This window comes from Aegilops tauschii, chromosome 3 (assembly GCF_002575655.3).
Source record: "Aegilops tauschii subsp. strangulata cultivar AL8/78 chromosome 3, Aet v6.0, whole genome shotgun sequence".
In the NCBI taxonomy this organism is placed as follows: Eukaryota; Viridiplantae; Streptophyta; class Magnoliopsida; order Poales; family Poaceae; genus Aegilops; species Aegilops tauschii.
The window spans coordinates 352,798,548-352,816,311 of NC_053037.3; the positions used below are offsets into that span (position 1 = coordinate 352,798,548).

The 17,764-nt window shown below is 44.9% G+C and overlaps 2 long non-coding RNA genes across 3 annotated transcripts; one reads left to right on the forward strand and one right to left on the reverse strand.

Moving 5' to 3' along the window:
* Nucleotides 1-10,746: 10,746 nt before the first annotated feature.
* On the reverse strand, nucleotides 10,747-11,402 carry LOC141042407 (uncharacterized). The gene is made up of 2 exons (XR_012205039.1): nucleotides 11,270-11,402; nucleotides 10,747-11,199 (listed from the first exon to the last, which is right to left on the reverse strand). It is a non-coding gene; the product is annotated as an uncharacterized lncRNA (long non-coding RNA).
* Nucleotides 11,403-11,897: 495 nt separating this feature from the next.
* LOC141042406 (uncharacterized) lies at nucleotides 11,898-15,443 on the forward strand. 2 transcript variants are annotated; one of them, XR_012205038.1, is made up of 3 exons: nucleotides 11,898-12,029; nucleotides 12,773-12,863; nucleotides 14,107-15,443. It is a non-coding gene; the product is annotated as an uncharacterized lncRNA (long non-coding RNA). The 2 variants fall into 2 exon arrangements; XR_012205037.1 differs by having other exon boundaries at nucleotides 12,773-15,443.
* Nucleotides 15,444-17,764: the final 2,321 nt, after the last annotated feature.

The following is a 17,764-nucleotide window of genomic DNA, read 5'->3' on the forward strand; positions in this document are numbered from 1 at the left end:
AAGGACAAACTTCAAGAAGAGATTGATGCATTTGAAGAAGCTCCGAAGGCCCTGGTCAAGTTGGTTCCTAAGACTACATCAAGTTCTACTTCATCAAGTACGACTACAAATCCAAGGATCCCCACCAAATTGATGTGGGTCCCAAAGAAGAAGAACTAGAGAGTTCTTGAGGGTGACTCCGCCAACATACTCCACTCATATTCATCTTGGCAAGGACAAGTGCAATCAAGTTTCACATCTTGCACTAGTTCAAGGAGTCACAAACCCTCTTGTTGGTAAGACAAGGGACAACGTAACCTAATGCTTTCATGGAAATCATTATATGTGGATTTCACTCTATGTCTATGGATATCCTTGTGTGTTCCCTTGTGGGACTAACCCGTGTTGGTATTGAAAGTGCAACTCACTCCAACGGATTGCTCCAAATGATCTACATCAACATTGAGCATCTACATCTTCAACACCTACATGAAGTCATCATCGACAAAACCCAAGGTTAGTTCATCCCTATTAGGGGGATATCACATCTAGGGGAGCTTTGCTCTAAGAATTGAGCTAAATCAACTCTAATGGTCTGAACACAACAATGCTTTATGTAAAAGTGGTAACCCCTCTTGCGCTTAAACGATGAGTATGACCTACGATCAAATGTTCTCATCTGACTCCTCAGTCAATATACTCATATATAGATGACCTAGTCATCACAAATTGCTTGATAGATGCTACAGAGTTTGTGCATGCTTTGCCACATATTTCATTTGCTATCTTATTGCGTGACCATGTTGGTTGCATATATTTCCCCCATTCGAGGACATCCATTTGTTGTTTTGGTTGTTTGGTTTTTCTTTTTTTGCCAAATGGATGGACAAGAATGCTTAAGAACTCCCTCTAGCTATCTATGCTTTACTTGTCTCAAACTCTATTCATGCTACATCACAAAGTTTGAACAAGTTGAATTCGGACCCTCCGGGTGAGGAGCATTCGGAGCCACTGATCCGTCAAGGTCTTAAGCTTCCAAAACCTCTTAATGGTTTTTGGTCTGATAGATTCAATCCTTTCGGTCTCACCGAAATCATTGAGTTAATCTAGGTGTCACCTCGGTGCAACCGATTAGAATAGTTCACTCTCACCAAGTTGGAGTAACCGCTTGCAATTATGCATCTCGGTGCCACCGAGTCGTTCCACTCGGTCACACCGACAGTGACTGGGTATATATATCCGCGGGTTGAATTTTGGAAATTACTGATGACCCACAAGTATAGGGGATCTATCGTAGTCCTTTCGATAAGTAAGAGTGTCGAACCCAACGAGGAGCAGAAGGAAATGATAAGCGGTTTTCAGCAATGTATTCTCTGCAAGCACTGAAATTATAGGTAACAGATAGTTTTGTGATAAGATAATTTGTAACGAGCAACAAGTAACAAAAGTAAATAAAGTGCAGCAAGGTGGCCCAATCCTTTTTGTAGCAAAGGACAAGCCTGGACAAACTCTTATATAGAGAAAAGCGCTCCCGAGGACACATGGGAATTATCGTCAAGCTAGTTTTCATCACGTTCATATGATTCGCGTTCGGTACTTTGATAATTTGATATGTGGTTGGACCGGTGCTTGGGTGCTGTCCTTACTTGGACAAGCATCCCACTTATGATTAACTCCTATTGCAAGCATCCGCAACTACAAAAGAAGTATTAAGGTAAACTTAACCATAGCATGATACATATGGATCCAAATCAGCCGCTTACGAAGCAACGCATAAACTAGGGTTTAAGATTCTGTCACTCTAGCAACCCATCTTCTACTTATTACTTCCCAATGCCTTCCCCTAGGCCCAAATAATGGTGAAGTGTCATGTAGTCGACGTTCACATAACACCACTAGAGGATAGACAACATACATCTCATCAAAATATCGAACGAATACCAAATTCACATGACTACTAATAGCAAGACTTCTCCCATGTCCTCAGGAACAAACATAACTACTCACAAAGCATATTCATGTTCATAATCAGAGGAGTATTAATTATCATTAAGGATCTGAACATATGATCTTCCACCGAATAAACCAACTAGCATCAACTACAAGGAGTAATCAACAGTACTAGCAACCTACAAGTACCAATCCCGGACTTAGAGACAAGAATTGGATACAAGAGATGAACAAGGGTTTGAGAGAAGATGGTGCTGGTGAAGATGTTGATGGAGATATGCCCCCTCCCGATGAGAGGAGCGTTGGTGATGATGATGGCGATGATTTCCCCCTCCCGGAGGGAAGTGTCCCCGGCAGAACAGCTCCACCGGAGCCCTAGATTGGTTCCGTCAAGGTTCCGCCTCGTGGCGGCGGAGTCTCGTCCCGAAAGCTTGCTTATGATTTTTGTTCGGACGAAAGACTTCATATAGCAGAAGATGGGCACCGGAGGGCCAATAGGGGGCCCACGAGGCAGGGGGCGCGCCCAGGGGGGTAGGGCGCGCCCCCACCCTCGTAACCAGGGTGTGGGCCCCCTCTGGTATTTCTTCCGCTCAATATTTTTCATTATTTCCAAAAACAACTTCCGTGGAGTTTCAGGACTTTTGGAGTTGTGCAGAATAGGTCTCTAATATTCGCTCCTTTTCCAGCCCAGAATTCCAGCTGCCGGCATTCTCCCTCCTTATGTAAACCTTATAAAATAAGAGAGAATAGGCATAAGTATTGTGACATAATGTGTAATAACAGCCCATAATGCGATAAATATCGATATAAAAGCGTGATGCAAAATGGACGTATCAATTACTTCAAACTCTCAACCACGCCAGCCCAGCTCTGCCGCCCCTCCTGGTCTCCGAATCGTCTTCGTCATCGCCAGCGCCCTCCTGCCACTAGTCTCCGCTGCCGTCAGTAGGAATCTCCAGCGCCGTTGTCGCCGTAGCGAGTTCGTCGCCGAGTTAGGGTACGGACTCGATCTCCTTGTGTAATATTTAACTCTGATTCCTGCACAAAGATTAATGCCATGTTTCTAGCAACGATTGAGATCAATCTATCCACCCAAAACTTCCTCTAGATTAGTTTTGATGCAAAAACTTAGGGTTAGGTTTTCGCCGAACTCATCTCAGACCGACCGATTTGAAGTATTCGGTCTCACCGATTTGGCCCAGGCCATTGCACATGTACTACTTGGTCTGACCAAAGAGTAAAAATCGGTGTGACCGAGTTCACTTTCTCTGTGAAACCCTAGCATCTCGTAGTCACCGAACTGCGTTTCGGTCTGACCGAAATCGCATGTCTAAAGCTTCTTCGGTGTCACCGAGTTTGTTTTTTTGTGGTAGCTCCGAAATGCTTTCTGCAGAAAACTAAAATTAAGTTTTTGAGTCAACTTTTTGACAAAATAGCTGTACTTTGTGATGCTCATCTACTCTACCTATACCTATCTATTCACACGGTCAGTGTGAGAGATGTCGGACAATAGTGATAGTCAGAACAGGTCAGAGGAGCAGGCAAATCTCAGTGAGGGCACTTGTCCCTCCAACATCAGCTTATGAGGGTAGCAGAAGCACCCCAAGTAACTTGCCTAAGGCTGCTACTAGGCAAAGGAAGAAAATAACCTCAGAATCAAAAGATGGGGACTTTGTGGTTGATGAGGAGGGCACCTCAAAGAAGAAAGTGCTCAAGAAGGAGCAAGCTGTTGTTGCCATCAAGCCTGGCATGCACAAGAAGGCTCCTGCCCAGAGGAAGCCCATGTCCAAAGCCAGAAATTACCAAAAAGGGGGAGATTCAAAGTGCAACTAATCCTCGGGTGGTTTTGGTAATTCATAACAACATATAGCTCATTGAACTAATATCCATTCAAGTTGAATATTTCAGAAAGTTCAATGATTGGCATGGCATGGACTAGAGATGTGGACCCCTCAAAATGCTAAGGACAAATATTGGCAAAAGCTCAAGACTCTTCATTTCTATTTTAGTGATCCAAGATCACATTGAGTCCATAGGAAAAGCCAATATTATTAAAAGGGGATGAGGTGTTGCTTGATGGTCTACTTGCTCAAAATGCTTAGTGATATGCTCCAAAGCCCTCAGCCACCTTCTCAATTCCAAATATGTCCAAAACCTAAAGTCAAACTCGGCCCCACCGATTAGATCTATCCGGCGCCACCGAGTTCCTTTGACATAGCCACTGCCAGAAACCCTTATCAGTTTGGTTTCACCGATAGGGATCTCGGTCTCACCGAGATGGGATTGCAAACTCTCTGTTTCCCTTCGTAACGTTTCGGTCTCACCAAAATGAGCGATCGGTCCCACCGAGTTCGCAATGCAAACTCTCCGTTTCCATTCGTAACATTTCGGTCTTACCGAAATGAGCGATCTGTCCCACGAGTTTGCCTGACCAACTCTCTGTTTGCGCATTGCTGAAATCACTCTCATCGAGTGCATGCAATCGGTCACACCGAGATGAGGTTTTGCCCTAACCCTAGTGCATTGGTCCCACCGAGTTGATCATGCCGGTCCCACCGAGAATCCTAACGTTCACATTTTGAACTGAATCGGTCTCACCGAGTTCACCTATTCGGTCTGACCGAGTTGGGTCAAATGTGTGTAACAGTTAGATTTTGTGTGGAGGCTATATATACCCCTCCACCCCTTCTCTATTCAAGAGAGTGCCATCAGAACGTGCCTACACTTCCACTACTCATTTTCTGAGAGAGAACCACCTACTCATGTGTTGAGACCAAGACATTTCAATCCAACCACAAGAATCTTGATCTCTAGCCTTCCCCAAGTTGCTTTCCACTCAAATCTTCTTTCCACCATAGCCAAATCCACGAGAGAGAGTTGAGTATTGGGGAGACTATCATTTGAAGCACAAGAGCAAGGAGTTCAACATCATCACACCATCTATTACCTGTTGGAGAGTGGTGTCTCCTATATTGGTTAGGTGTCACTTGGGAGCCTCCAACAAGATTGTGGAGTTGAACCAAGGAGTTTGTAAGGGCAAGGAGATCGCCTACTTCGTGAATATCTACCCAAGTGAGGCCAGTCCTTCATGGGCGATGGCCATGGTGGGATAGACAATGTTGTTTCTTCGTGGACCCTTTGTGGGTGGAGCCCTCCATGGACTCACGCAACTGTTACCCTTCGTGGGTTGAAGTCTCCATCAACGTGGACGTACGATAGCACCACCTATCGGAACCATGCCAAAAATCTCAGTGTCTACATTGTGTTTGCCTTCTCCAAACCCTTCCCTTTACCTTCATATGCAATGTTTTACTTTCTGCTGCTATACTCTTAGAATTGCATGTGTAGTTTGATTGCTTGACTTGTGCTAAGTTGCTAAAATCTGCCAAGACTTAAAATTGGGAAAAGGCTAGATTTTTATTTGGTCAAGTAGTCTAATCACACCCCCTCTAGACCTACTTTCGATCCTACACATCACATACTTTTTTCCAGAGTTATTTGCTTTGTTGGACTACAAAATAAGTGTTGATACAATTGGCAATTACTCCCTCCGTTCCTTTATAGTACTAGTAAAGATAAGGGTCAGAGCTCTTTTTGATACATGCTAACCTCCTGATTGATTCCCGTGAGTAAAATCTCGTGATTGGTTGTTAGAAAGAAAATAAAAATCGAGGAGGAGATCTTATACGTGTGCGTGCAATTAGATGGGCATAGGCCATTGAATCATCTGTTTCCAAGTGAAGCGGGCCTGCAGCATCCATTTCAGTTTTTGCAGATACTTTTGTCTCAACTTTTGTTCAATTACGTGACTTGGTCACGTTGCGAAAAAATACTCATGCCGTTTAGCCAATGATAAAAATGTTTATATGTATGAGATCAATCAATTAGCTAATTTCATCAAATAGCAATGATTAATAACATCTGAAAGCTAATGTAGCCACCATTACGAGCGGGCGAGCACCCATGCGTGGAGCCGCACCGGTGGCTAGAAAGGACCCCACCGATGCTAGAAGTCAGGGACTAACACCCCTTTTCCCGAGTTGTGCGGAGGGGTCCCGCTGTTGGAAATATGACCTACAGGCAATAATATTGTATTATTATATTTTTGTGTTCATAATTAAGAGTTTATATTTTACGATATAACTGTTATGATACTAGAATATGCGATTTAGTGAAGAACTTAAATGCACGTGTGGAATGATAAATGATAATATTAGGTTCCCAGTCTTGCCTCTAAGACTGGGTCAAGTGATATTGGTGATCACGCTTTTCGGATCTTAGGGTATCGCTAAGTGTGACGATGGTCCTAAAACAACATTGAGAGTATGACGTTGGAAGAACAATCATATCGAATCGACCCAAACTTGTTCGTTATACTTTGAGATAATATCGTCTGAAGTCAATTGTTATAACATGGAGTGTTAACGTGTGATTTAGTTCCTTAGACCATGAGAGTATTGTAGCCACTTCTTATCGTACGGTGGAATTTGGGGTTGCGCAAACATCATTTGTAACACAACGATCATAACGACAACTTACAGGTTCATCCGAAAGTTTGACAAGGGACTAGATAGCTCGAGAGTGAGATTTGCTCCTCTGACAATGGAGAGATGTTCTTAGGGCCCTCTTGGTGTAACAACATGCATCATCGTCTGGCCAGACACATGTGACTATGTCACGGGGATGCTGGAACATCTCAACAAGAAAGAAGAACAAAACTGGTAACGAGGAGAACGGTATAGTGAGCATGTGTAAGACTCAAGAGGATACCGGTACATCTCACCTCGGGTTTTGTAAAGTATCACGAAGAAAAGGAAATAACACATGATAACCAAAGGTTCACTCGAATGTCATTCGTGTAATCATAGGGATTGATATGGATGTCCACGGTTCCGCTATCGGTCATTGATTAATTGGGTTTCGCTCATGTCTATGTTTTACCGGACCTACAGGGTCATAAGCTTAAGGTAACATGATATGCTGAGTGTTAGTAGGATGGGAGTATCGATGATTTATTTGTGAAATAGTTTTGAGAGAAACTAGAAAGCGTTTCTAGGTCAGCAGAAGGGTTTTGGAGTTTATCGGGCAATACCTGGTATTACTGGTAAATAAAATATAGGTGGAAAATGTTTCCAGAGAAGTTAAATTAATAATAAAAGGCTCTAGTAATTGTTAGGAGACTTTTATGTTTAATTTAATATCAACGAGCCTTAAAAGGCCAAGAGGTGGAAGGAGTATTGGGCCACAGGGGCCCAATAGTGGTGGTGCCCCCTTCTCCCATGGAAAGGCAAGAGAGAGAGGCCGAATTGGATGTGAGTTCCCCTCCCCTTGGCCGGCAAAGGGAAGGAGAATTTCACTCCCCTTGTGGTGCCCCCTCCTCCTACTCAAATCTATATATACTAGAGGCTTTTGACACTTCTAAATACACAACTTTTGGAACCTCCTTTAGTTCTCTAGTCTAGTTGGTCCTATTTGATCAATTAGAACTTGACCTAGATCCTCTAATCCTCATAATTAGAAGCCAGTGTCGTTATAATCTCCTCCCTCTAATTCTTTGGCGATGATTAGCTCTGGACGGGGAAGCGCTGCCGGATCGTGAAGACCGTACGCTTGCAACTTGTAGGGAGGCCGTGCTTTCGGTCTTTCGTTCGAGGGACTATTCGTGGGTGGTTCATGGGATCGTTCATCTATGATTTGAGGGACTCCAAGTATGATCTACATTGACTCATCTTTTTTCGCTGATAATGATTGATTGCAAACCGTTAATGCATCTTCGTATTGTTCCTGGGTGTTCATAGGGCAAAAAACTTTTGTTTTCTACTACGTTTCCCAACAACCGCAAGCCAATCGATGGCGCTACGAGCGGTGTTGCTGCTTGTTAGAGTTGCGTGCCACTGTAACATGTGTGTTCTCATGTGTGAGAAAGGGGAAGTGGTGATGTTCTGTCATCTCTATAGGTGCTACGAGGTCCCGGGCAGATGTACAAGTCACACATGGGAATGGTAGCTATGCGGAAGTGAAGATGTCCTCACAAAGGGGATAAAAAAGGTGGACATGGAAGATTGGACTGCCAACCCCTAATGTTGTCATGTATGCTCAAATTGCAAAGCAACTTGTTTTCATGGCCAAATTTTCATAGGCTAGCGTTTTCTTCCATGAGAGTCGAGGTGCATTATCATCGTAGAATTTTTGCTGCCGCATATAGATCATATTTGTTGTAATGATAGGGTTGTAATAGTGTGTCCCTATTGCAACACACGGGCAATTTCCTAGTATTTGAAAAATGGTGTCATGTGACCGATTGTCCTCGATCGTCATGGTTGTCCTCGAAGGGGTGGTTGTAGCCCTCGACCGTCAGCGTTTGGTCATCCCCAAGAAAGCAACCGCCGACCTTGCCCGCGAACAGTTCAACAACCGTCGGAGTGTGGACATCCTACAAAGTATGGTCGTCATCTATCTTGGCAAACGCTTGGCCGCCCATATCGCGAGCGCTTGTTGGGCATTATACATGTTTGCAAGCATATATTGGCCATGCATCGAGAGCCTGCTGATAGTCACCAACGCTGGTGAGTGTTTTCAAACTAATTCCGTGCGATTAACTGTCTGTTTAATTAGTTGTTTGACTAATTGGAAAATTCCTACTCTAATTAGTTGCATTAATGGTTTAGTTTTCAAATGGATTTGGTGCAAAAAATCCCCTATTTAAATGGACCTAGTTAATTGCACATGTAATTAATCGCCTGGCTAATTGATTTTATTAGCTTGATTTCCAAATGGATACTACGCTATATTTTCAAACTATGTTCGCATTAATGGCTAAGTGATTGATTCAGTGTGATTAATTTTTTGTGTAATTAATTATTGCCTTCCTATAAGTGGAAAAATAGTTACTTCTAATTATATGTAGGCCTAACTAACATGCTTCCTATTAATGAACCATTCAAATTGATTTGACGCGAAAAATCCCTATTTAATTGGATCTAATTAATTGCACATGTAATTAACTATATGTCTAATTAATTGCATTAATTTCTTAATTTTTAAATTGATTCATACTTTGTTTAACCAGAATGAAGACAACGCTACCAACTAAGCATGGTATAAAGGTTTGTGCCGATTCTGATAGTATCCCGAGTAAAAAATAATAGGTTTTGTCATAGAGAAAATGAAACAACAAAAGGAAACCAAAAAATGAAACATAGAAGAATGGGCCGACCAACTTTGATTATAATTGATGTTTTGGTAAGATTCGATTTGATTTGGTATGAGTAGTGGAAGGCAAGGAAAGTATGAATTTAGTTGAGGTATTTTTTTAGATTTGATTTGAGAGAGTTAATGTGTGACGTTGGTTTGGGAAAGTGCTGATTTGATTGAGTTAATGCATGCTTCAAAATGGGCCTGCCCAATTAGGTTGCGCTTAAGTGAAAGATTGCCTCTAATATGCTCACGGCGTAATAGAGGGTTGGTGGGAGGTGAGGCAACACTACCAAATCCTCTTTACGAGTCGAGATAGAAAGATTGTTAGGGCATCTTCAGCGCTGACCCGCAAAACAAACACTGTATCCATCCACGGACCGGGGGGCTGTCCGCTGACAAGGATGGATAAGTTGGCCATCCAATGCTATCTGCATACATTTCAAAACAAGTTTACACAAACCGGAGGAATTAAAAGAAACCGGGATGATTTTCATACAAACCGGACAAAAACATTTACATTTTGGACATATTTAAACTAAACTATATCGGAATAGCGTAAAAGTAGTCTAATGCCGGTCGGGGAGGATCTCCTGCCACGACATATCTTCCATATGTCCGGCAGCCCGCTCATCGGACTATCATGAGCCCCGGAGGGATATGCTTCAACAGGAGGAGAATAGTAGCCTCCACCTTCGAGAAGCACGGATCATGGTTGATTTTGGGGTGGAGGAAGACGGTCGTTGTGGTCTACGCCCCAGCTCACTAGGCAAGTCACCGATTGTTTCACTCGGCAACGCGATGGCGGTGGCCTTCATCGGACCCAAGCGCTGGCGGGTTTCCATGATCTATTTTTCCTCGCTATCCACGATGGTCGCGGATGCGCCGACCTCCGCAAACATGACTTTTTTCCCAACCTTCCTGACACGGTGTTGCCATTTCTTGCGGTGGAGTTGTCGGGTGATGGCGTTGGACAGCCTGGACGGGCGAGGAGCGGCTGGCGATGGCGATGATGCGGATCCAAAGGGTTTGCCGGAAAGTCAACCTGTATCAGGCCGGCTCGTGCAGGCAACTGTAACGCCCCGAGACCGATGCTTCAGAACACTTCCTTATTTTCTTGACCTCCTTGTGTTTCTTTTGTGCTTGCTCTTTTATTTTTTTGCATTGCATCATGTCATCATGCCATCATGTCATTTAATTTTAAAACCCACCTAAATAAATTGCATGGATCTTCGGTCCATTTAAATCGAGGGAATTCACATGGTGATTTCTCTTTATAACATATCCTCCTAATATTTATGGAGCTATTATAAATATTCCATTAGTTTGGAATTAACCGGAACACACTTGCAAATATCCCAATGCCTTTGTTATCTTAATTCTTGGTCTCCAACCTCGCATTATATTTTTCATCTTATTCCGGAGCTCCACCAAAAATCCGGACATTTTTGGACCTTCCCTACCCTCAATTCCTATTCAAATCATTTGAATTTAAATCAAATGAGTTTGAATTTAAATCTTTCAATCTTGGCCTTTCCTATTTTTTTGGAACAAGCACTTTGTTGTGAGTCCGGGAAAATAATCCCCATGCCCAAATTCTTGTCCACTCTTCCTTTTCTCTCCTTTTCTTTCTTTGTTTTTTTTTTCTGTTTTTAGTAGAGTTTTGGCAGAAGAGGGAGAGAGAAGAAAGCCCAGCTGGGCCTCCCAACTACCGCGCCGGCCCATCCACTTCACGACCCAAGGCCCAGCCGATGTCTATCTAACCCTAGCCCCCATCTCCTCTCGCTCTCTCCTCTTGATCCCTCCAGCGCCGCCAAAGGGGAGGAGCCCCTCGTACCAGTGCCCGATCCCCTCGCTGCCTCCACCTCGAGACCCCCGCGCACGACCTCCTCCTCGCCGCCCTTGGTGCCGCGCCCGGACCTCCCCGTCGCCCTCGTCAACGATCAGCGCCGCGGCCTCCTCCCGAGCGCCCCTCCTTCCAGCAAGCGCGCCCGCCGGCGTCGACCACCACCACCAGGAGCTCCGCCGCCCCTCTGCTCCTGCTTCCTCTCCTGCGCCTCCGCCGGCCTGGTCCGCCTCGCCGCTGCCTCCGCCGGCCTCCCTCCATCTCGTCCCCGCCGCCAAGTCCTTCTCCACCCTTCTGCACATCACCGCCTGCCCGCCATGGCCTCCTGCCATGGACCAGAGGAGCTGCGCCCCGCTCCTCCCTCGACCGCGCTAGTCACCGGAGCCGTGACGGCTGCCGCCCCGTGGCCGCTCCATGCCTCACCGTCCCCTGTGTGTTCCGTCGCCTCGCACCCGTCGTCTGGCCAGCTGCGGGCCAGCGCCGCCGCCCGTCGACCTCCTCTGCCATGGCCTTCTCCTCGTCCGCGCCGACCGATGCCAGCAGCGCCGGCCGCCGTCGTCCTGTTCGTTTTCCAGTGAGGCGAGGCACCGAGCTCCGCCGCAAGTCCCTCTGCTGCTCTGCGTCGCGCCGCTGCTCTGCTTCCCGGAGAACCTCGACGAGAGCCTCGCTCGCGCCCCCTTTGTCCCGTGGCCAAGACCCGTAAGCGGACTGTCAAGCATCGCCTCCGGGGTTTTACGTCAAGTACCCCACCGGCAAGACCGACACCCGTACCAGTACACCGGCGCTGTGGATTTCGTCAAGTCCTTCGACGACCGACGCTTAGTACCACTACGTTTGCCATGTACATCTACACCAAGACCGGACCGACAAGTACCCCGACAACGAGTGTACCTCTACCGTCGATCCCGTGGACGTCAAGTACCTCTACCGACGACCCCGAACATTTACGAAAACGTGTACCACTACCATCGCCGTGTACCACTACTTCCCTCGGCGACCCGTGAACAACTACTCCCACTACCGTCGAACCCGAGCCACTCCGAAAATGCACGCTTCGAAGGTATAACCGCCGAGACGACGCCCGTGAACGAATGATTGTGATGTATGAGTTGCTCGTGTTCGAACCGTGTCCCAGTTGTCGCTTGCGCGTTCCTCGTTTCCTTGCCACCGTCTTGTGGGACACCCGGTAACGGGGATCACCCCACCATCTTGCATGACACGCTCACGCCACACTTCCTTTTGCACCGGTATCTCCGTGAACTACCGGAACCGATATGTTGCCGTGGCATCATTTTCGGATTCGTTGCCGTGGCACCCTTTTTCATTCCACCACGGTAACAAATGCTTCATAACATGCTCTTGTCCTCGTTTTATAAAATTGCTTAAACTTGCATATGTCATTCGCATCATGATAACAACATTTAAATGTTTAAAATTGTGTTTGCATTTAAATTGCTAAATGACATGAGGATTTTCCGGAATTATTGTTTGTTGTTCCGGCCTCATTTAAACTTGCCTAAATAGGTAGTTTCCATATGCTTCACCTCTTTCCATGGTTAATAACATTTAATATTGTTGGTTCCATAAACGAGAGAGAACTAAATAATTAAATGTGGTGTTTCTTCAATATGCAACTCGTTGCATATTGAGCTCCACTTAACTTGTAGTATTGTTTGTTGCACTTTGCCATGCCATGCATATTTGAACCGGACATGCATCATACTTGTTTGTGCATCATGCCATGTGTATGTGGTGGTTGTTTACTATGCTGTTTGTTTCTTTCCGGGTTGCTTCTCTCGTTAGCTTCGGTTTCGTTCCGGAGTTGTGAGGATTCGTTCGACTACATCCGTTTGTCTTCTTCATGGACTCGTTCTTCTTCCTTGCGGGATTTCAGGCAAGATGACCACCCCTCGAAATCACTTCTATCTTTACTTTGCTAGTTGCTCGTTCTATTGCCATGCTGCGCTACCTACCACTTGCTATATCAAGCCTCCCAAATTGCCATGAACCTCTAACCTTTGTCACCCTTCCTAGCAAACCATTGTTTGGCTATGTTACCGCTTTTGCTCAGCCCCTCTTATAGCGTTGCTAGTTGCAGGAGAAGTTGAAGATTGCTCCATGTTGGATTCTATTTATGTTGGGATATCACAATATATCTTATCTTATTTAATGCATCTATATACTTGGTAAAGGGTGGAAGGCTCGGCCTTATGCCTGGTGTTTTGTTCCACTCTTGCCGCCCTAGTTTCCGTCATACCGGTGTTATGTTCCTTGATTTTGCGTTCCTTACGCGATTGGGTGATTTATGGGACCCCCTTGACAGTTCGCCTTGAATAAAACTCCTCCAGCAAGGCCCAACCTTGGTTTTACCATTTGCCTACCTAAGCCTTTTTCCCTTGGGTTCTGCAGACTCAAGGGTCATCTTTATTTTAAACCCCCGGGCCAGTGTTCCTCTGAGTGCTGGTCCAAACTAGAGCCACTTGCAGCGCCACCTCGAGGAAACTCGAGGTCTGGTTTTAGTTGTACGTAGTGCTCATCCGGTGTGCCCTGAGAACGAGATATGTGCAGCTCCTATCGGGATTTGTCGGCACATTCGGGCGGCTTTGCTGGTCTTGTTTTACCATTGTCGAAATGTCTTGTAAACCGGGATTCCGAGTCTGATCGGGTCTTCCTGGGAGAAGGTTTATCCTTCGTTGACCGTGAGAGCTTATGATGGGCTAAGTTGGGACACCCCTGCAGGGTATTAACTTTCGAGAGCCGTGCCCGCGGTTATGTGGCAGATGGGAATTTGTTAATATCCGGTTGTAGAGAACTTGACACTTGACCTTAATTAAAACGCATCGACCGCGTGTGTAGCCGTGATGGTCTCTTCTCGGCGGAGTCCGGGAAGTGAACACGGTTTCTGGGTTATGTTTGACGTGAGTAGGAGTTCAGGATCACTTCTTGATCATTGCTAGCTTCACGACCGTTCCGTTGCTTCTCTTCTCGCTCTCATCTGCGTATGTTAGCCACCATATATGCTTAGTGCTTGCTGCAGCTCCACCTCTTTACCCTTTCCTTCCTTTAAGCTTAAATAGTCTTGATCTCGCGGGTGTGAGATTGCTGAGTCCTCGTGACTCACAGATACTTCCAAACAGTTGCAGGTGCCGATGAGACCAGTGCAGGTGACGCAACTGAGCTCAAGTGGGAGCTCGATGAAGATCTTGTTCGTTGTGTTGTGCTTTTCTTGTTGATCAGTAGTGGAGCCCAGTTGGGACGATCAGGGATCTAGCAGTTGGGTTGTCTTCTTCTCTTTTGGTTCCGTAGTTGGACCTATGTGTGTATCTCTGAATGATGTATGTTTTATTTATGTATTGTGTGAAGTGGCGATTGTAAGCCAACTCTTTATCCCATTCTTGTTCATTACATGGGATTGTGTGAAGATGACCCTTCTTGCGACAAAACCACAATGCGGTTATGCCTCTAAGTCGTGCCTCGACACGTGGGAGATATAGCCGCATCGTGGGCGTTACAGCAACCCGGGCCGCTGCAATGACGAAGAACTCCTTCTTTTGATTGCCAGAGGCCATGGTGGGTATTGTACTAGGAGGAGATGGAGAGTAGAGGTGAGGTGTGGTTATAGCCTGGTGCTTGGCCACGTTTATATAGCGGTCTAATACGTTCATTTTGCATCATGTTTTCCTACTGTTATTTATAGTTCTTTTTATCAATATAACACTTTGTGGAGCAATTATAATGCCTTTTCTCTCTTAATATGCAAGATTTACATGAAGAGGGAGATTGCCGGTAGCTGGAATTCTTGACCTGAAAAAGCTATGTCAGAGATACCTATTCTGCACTTCTCCAAATGAGCTGAAATTTCACGGAGGTTTATTTTGAAGTAAATAAAAATGTTGGAGAAAAGAAATACCAGAGGGGGGCATCCAGGTGCCCACGAGGCACCAGGGCGCGCCCTGGTGGCTTGTGGGGCCCCTGTCCAGCCTCTGATGCCCATCTTCTCGTATATAAGCCCATTTGCCCTAAAAAAGAAGAGGACTTTCGGGATGGAGTGCCGCCGTCTCGAGGCGGAACTTGGGCAAGGGCACTTTTGCTCTCCGGCAGAGCGATTCCACCGGGGATACTTCCCTCCGGGAGGGGGAAATAGAAGCCATCGTCATCACCAACAACCCTCTCATCGTGGGAGGACCAGTCTTCATCAACATCTTCACCAGCACCATCTCATCTCAAATCCTATTTCATCTCTTGTATTCAATCTTTGTATCAAAACCTCAGATTGGTACCTGTGGGTTAGTAGTAGTGTTGATTACATCTTGTAGTTGATGCTAGTTGGTTTATTTGGCGGAAGATTATATGTGCAGATACATTATGCTATTCATACCCCTCTGATATTGGACATGAATATGATGTGTGAGTAGTCACTTTTGTTCTTGAGAACATGGGAGAAGTCTTGTCATAAGTAATCATGTGAATTTGATATTCGTTTGATACTTTGATGATATGTATGTTGTTGATTCCCTTAGTGGTGTTATGTGAATGTCGACTACATGACACTTCAGCATCTTTGGGCCTAAGGGAATGCATTATGGAGTAGTAACTACGTGATGGGTTGCTAGAGTGACAAAAGCTTAAACCCTAGTTTATGCGCTATTCCGTAAGGGGCTGATTTGGATCCATATGTTTAATGCTATGGTTAGATTTATCTTAATTCTTCTTTCATAGTTGTGGATGCTTGAGAGAGGGGTTAAACATAAGTGGGAGGCTTGTTCAAGTAAGAACAACACCCAAGCGCCAGTCCACCCACATTACAAATTATCAAAGTAGCGAACGTGAATCAAACAAACATGATGAAAGTGACCAGATGAAATTCCCGTGTGTCCTCAAGAAGGTTTAGCTTATTATAAGAGACCGTTCCGACCTGTCCTTTGCAACAAAAAGGATTGGGATACCTTGCCGCACCTTAGTTACTATTTCTACTTGTCACCTATTACAAATTATCTTCCTATCAAACTACTTGTTACCATTAATTTCAGTGCTTGCAGAAAATACCTTGCTGAAAACCGCTTGTCATTTCCTTCTGGTCCTCGTTGGGTTCGACACTCTTACTTATCGAAAGGACTAAGATTGATCCCCTATACTTGTGGGTCATTGATACGTCTCCATTGTCTACTTTTCCAAACTCTTTTGCCCTTGTTTTGGACTCTAACTGGCATGATTTGAACGGAACTAACCCGGACTGACGCTGTTTTCATCAGAATTGCCTTGGTTGTGTAGAAATAAAAGTTCTCGAAATGACCTAAAAATTTACGGAGAATATTTTTGGAATATATAAAAATACTGGCGAAAGAATCAACCAGAGGGGACCCACCAGCTGACCACAAGGGTGGAGGGCGCGCCCGCTGCCTTGTGGGTCGCCTGGACCTCCTCTGACCCTAACTCCAACTCTATATATTCATGTTCAGGGAGAAAAAAATGAGAGAGAAGGATTCATCGTGTTTTACGATACGGAGCTGCTGCCACCTCCAGTCCTTCATCGGGAGAGCAGATCTGGAGTCCGTTCGGGGCTCCGGAGAGGGGGATTCGTCACCATCATCATCACCAATCTTCCTCCATCACCAATTTCATGATGTTCACCGCCATGCGTGAGTAATTCCATCGTAGGCTTGCTTGACGGTGATGGGTTGGATGAGATTTATCATGTAATCGACTTAGTTTTGTTAGGGTTTGATCCCTAGTATCCACTATGTTCTGAGATTGATGTTGCTATGACTTTGCTATGCTTAATGCTTGTCACTAGGACCCGAGTGCCATGATTTCAGATCTGAACCTATTATGTTTTCATGAATATATTTGTGTTCTTGATCCTATCTTGCAAGTTGTAGACACATATTATGAGTTATGATCCGCATACCCCAAGGTGACAATAATTGGGATTCTTTCCGGTGATTACCGTAGTTTGAGGAGTTCATGTATTTACTAAGTGCTAATGCTTTGGTCTGGTTCTCTATTAAAAGGAGCCCTTAATATCCCTTAGTTTCCATTAGGACCCCATTGCCACGGGAGGGTAGGAAAAAAGATGTCATGCAAGTTCTTTTCGATAAGCACATATGACTATATTCGAAATACATGCCTACATTATCTTAATGAATTAGAGCTAGTTCTGTGTCACCCTAGGTTATAACTGTTGCATGATGAATGACATCCGACATAATTATCCATCATTGATCCATTGCCTACGAGCTTTTCACATATTAATCTTTGCTATGTTACTTTGTCGTTGCCACTGTTACAATTGCTACAAAACTGCTACTGTTACTTTTGCCACCGTTACCGTTACTTCCATACTACTTTGCTGCAGATATTAAGTCTTTCAGGTGTGGTTGAATTGACAACTCAGCTGCTAATACTTGAGAATATTCTTTAGCTCCCCTTATGTCGAATCAATAAATTTGGGTTGAATACTCTACCCTCAAAAACTGTTGTGATCCCCTATACTTGTGGGTTATCAGTCATCAAGGCTCTTTTCTGACGCCGTTTCCAGGGAGTGAAGCGTCATTGGTAAGTAAAGTTTGGTAAGGAAACATTTATATTACGTGCTGAAATTTGCTGTTACTTGTTACTATGGAAAACAATCCTTTGAGGGGTTTGTTCGGGGTATCTTCACCTCGACCAGAAGCACAAAGAGTTGCTCCTCAACCTACTACACCTATTGAACATATTTATTATGAGATTCCTTCGGGTATGATAGAGAAATTGCTAGCAAATCCTTATGCAAGAGATGGAAGATTACATCTTGAT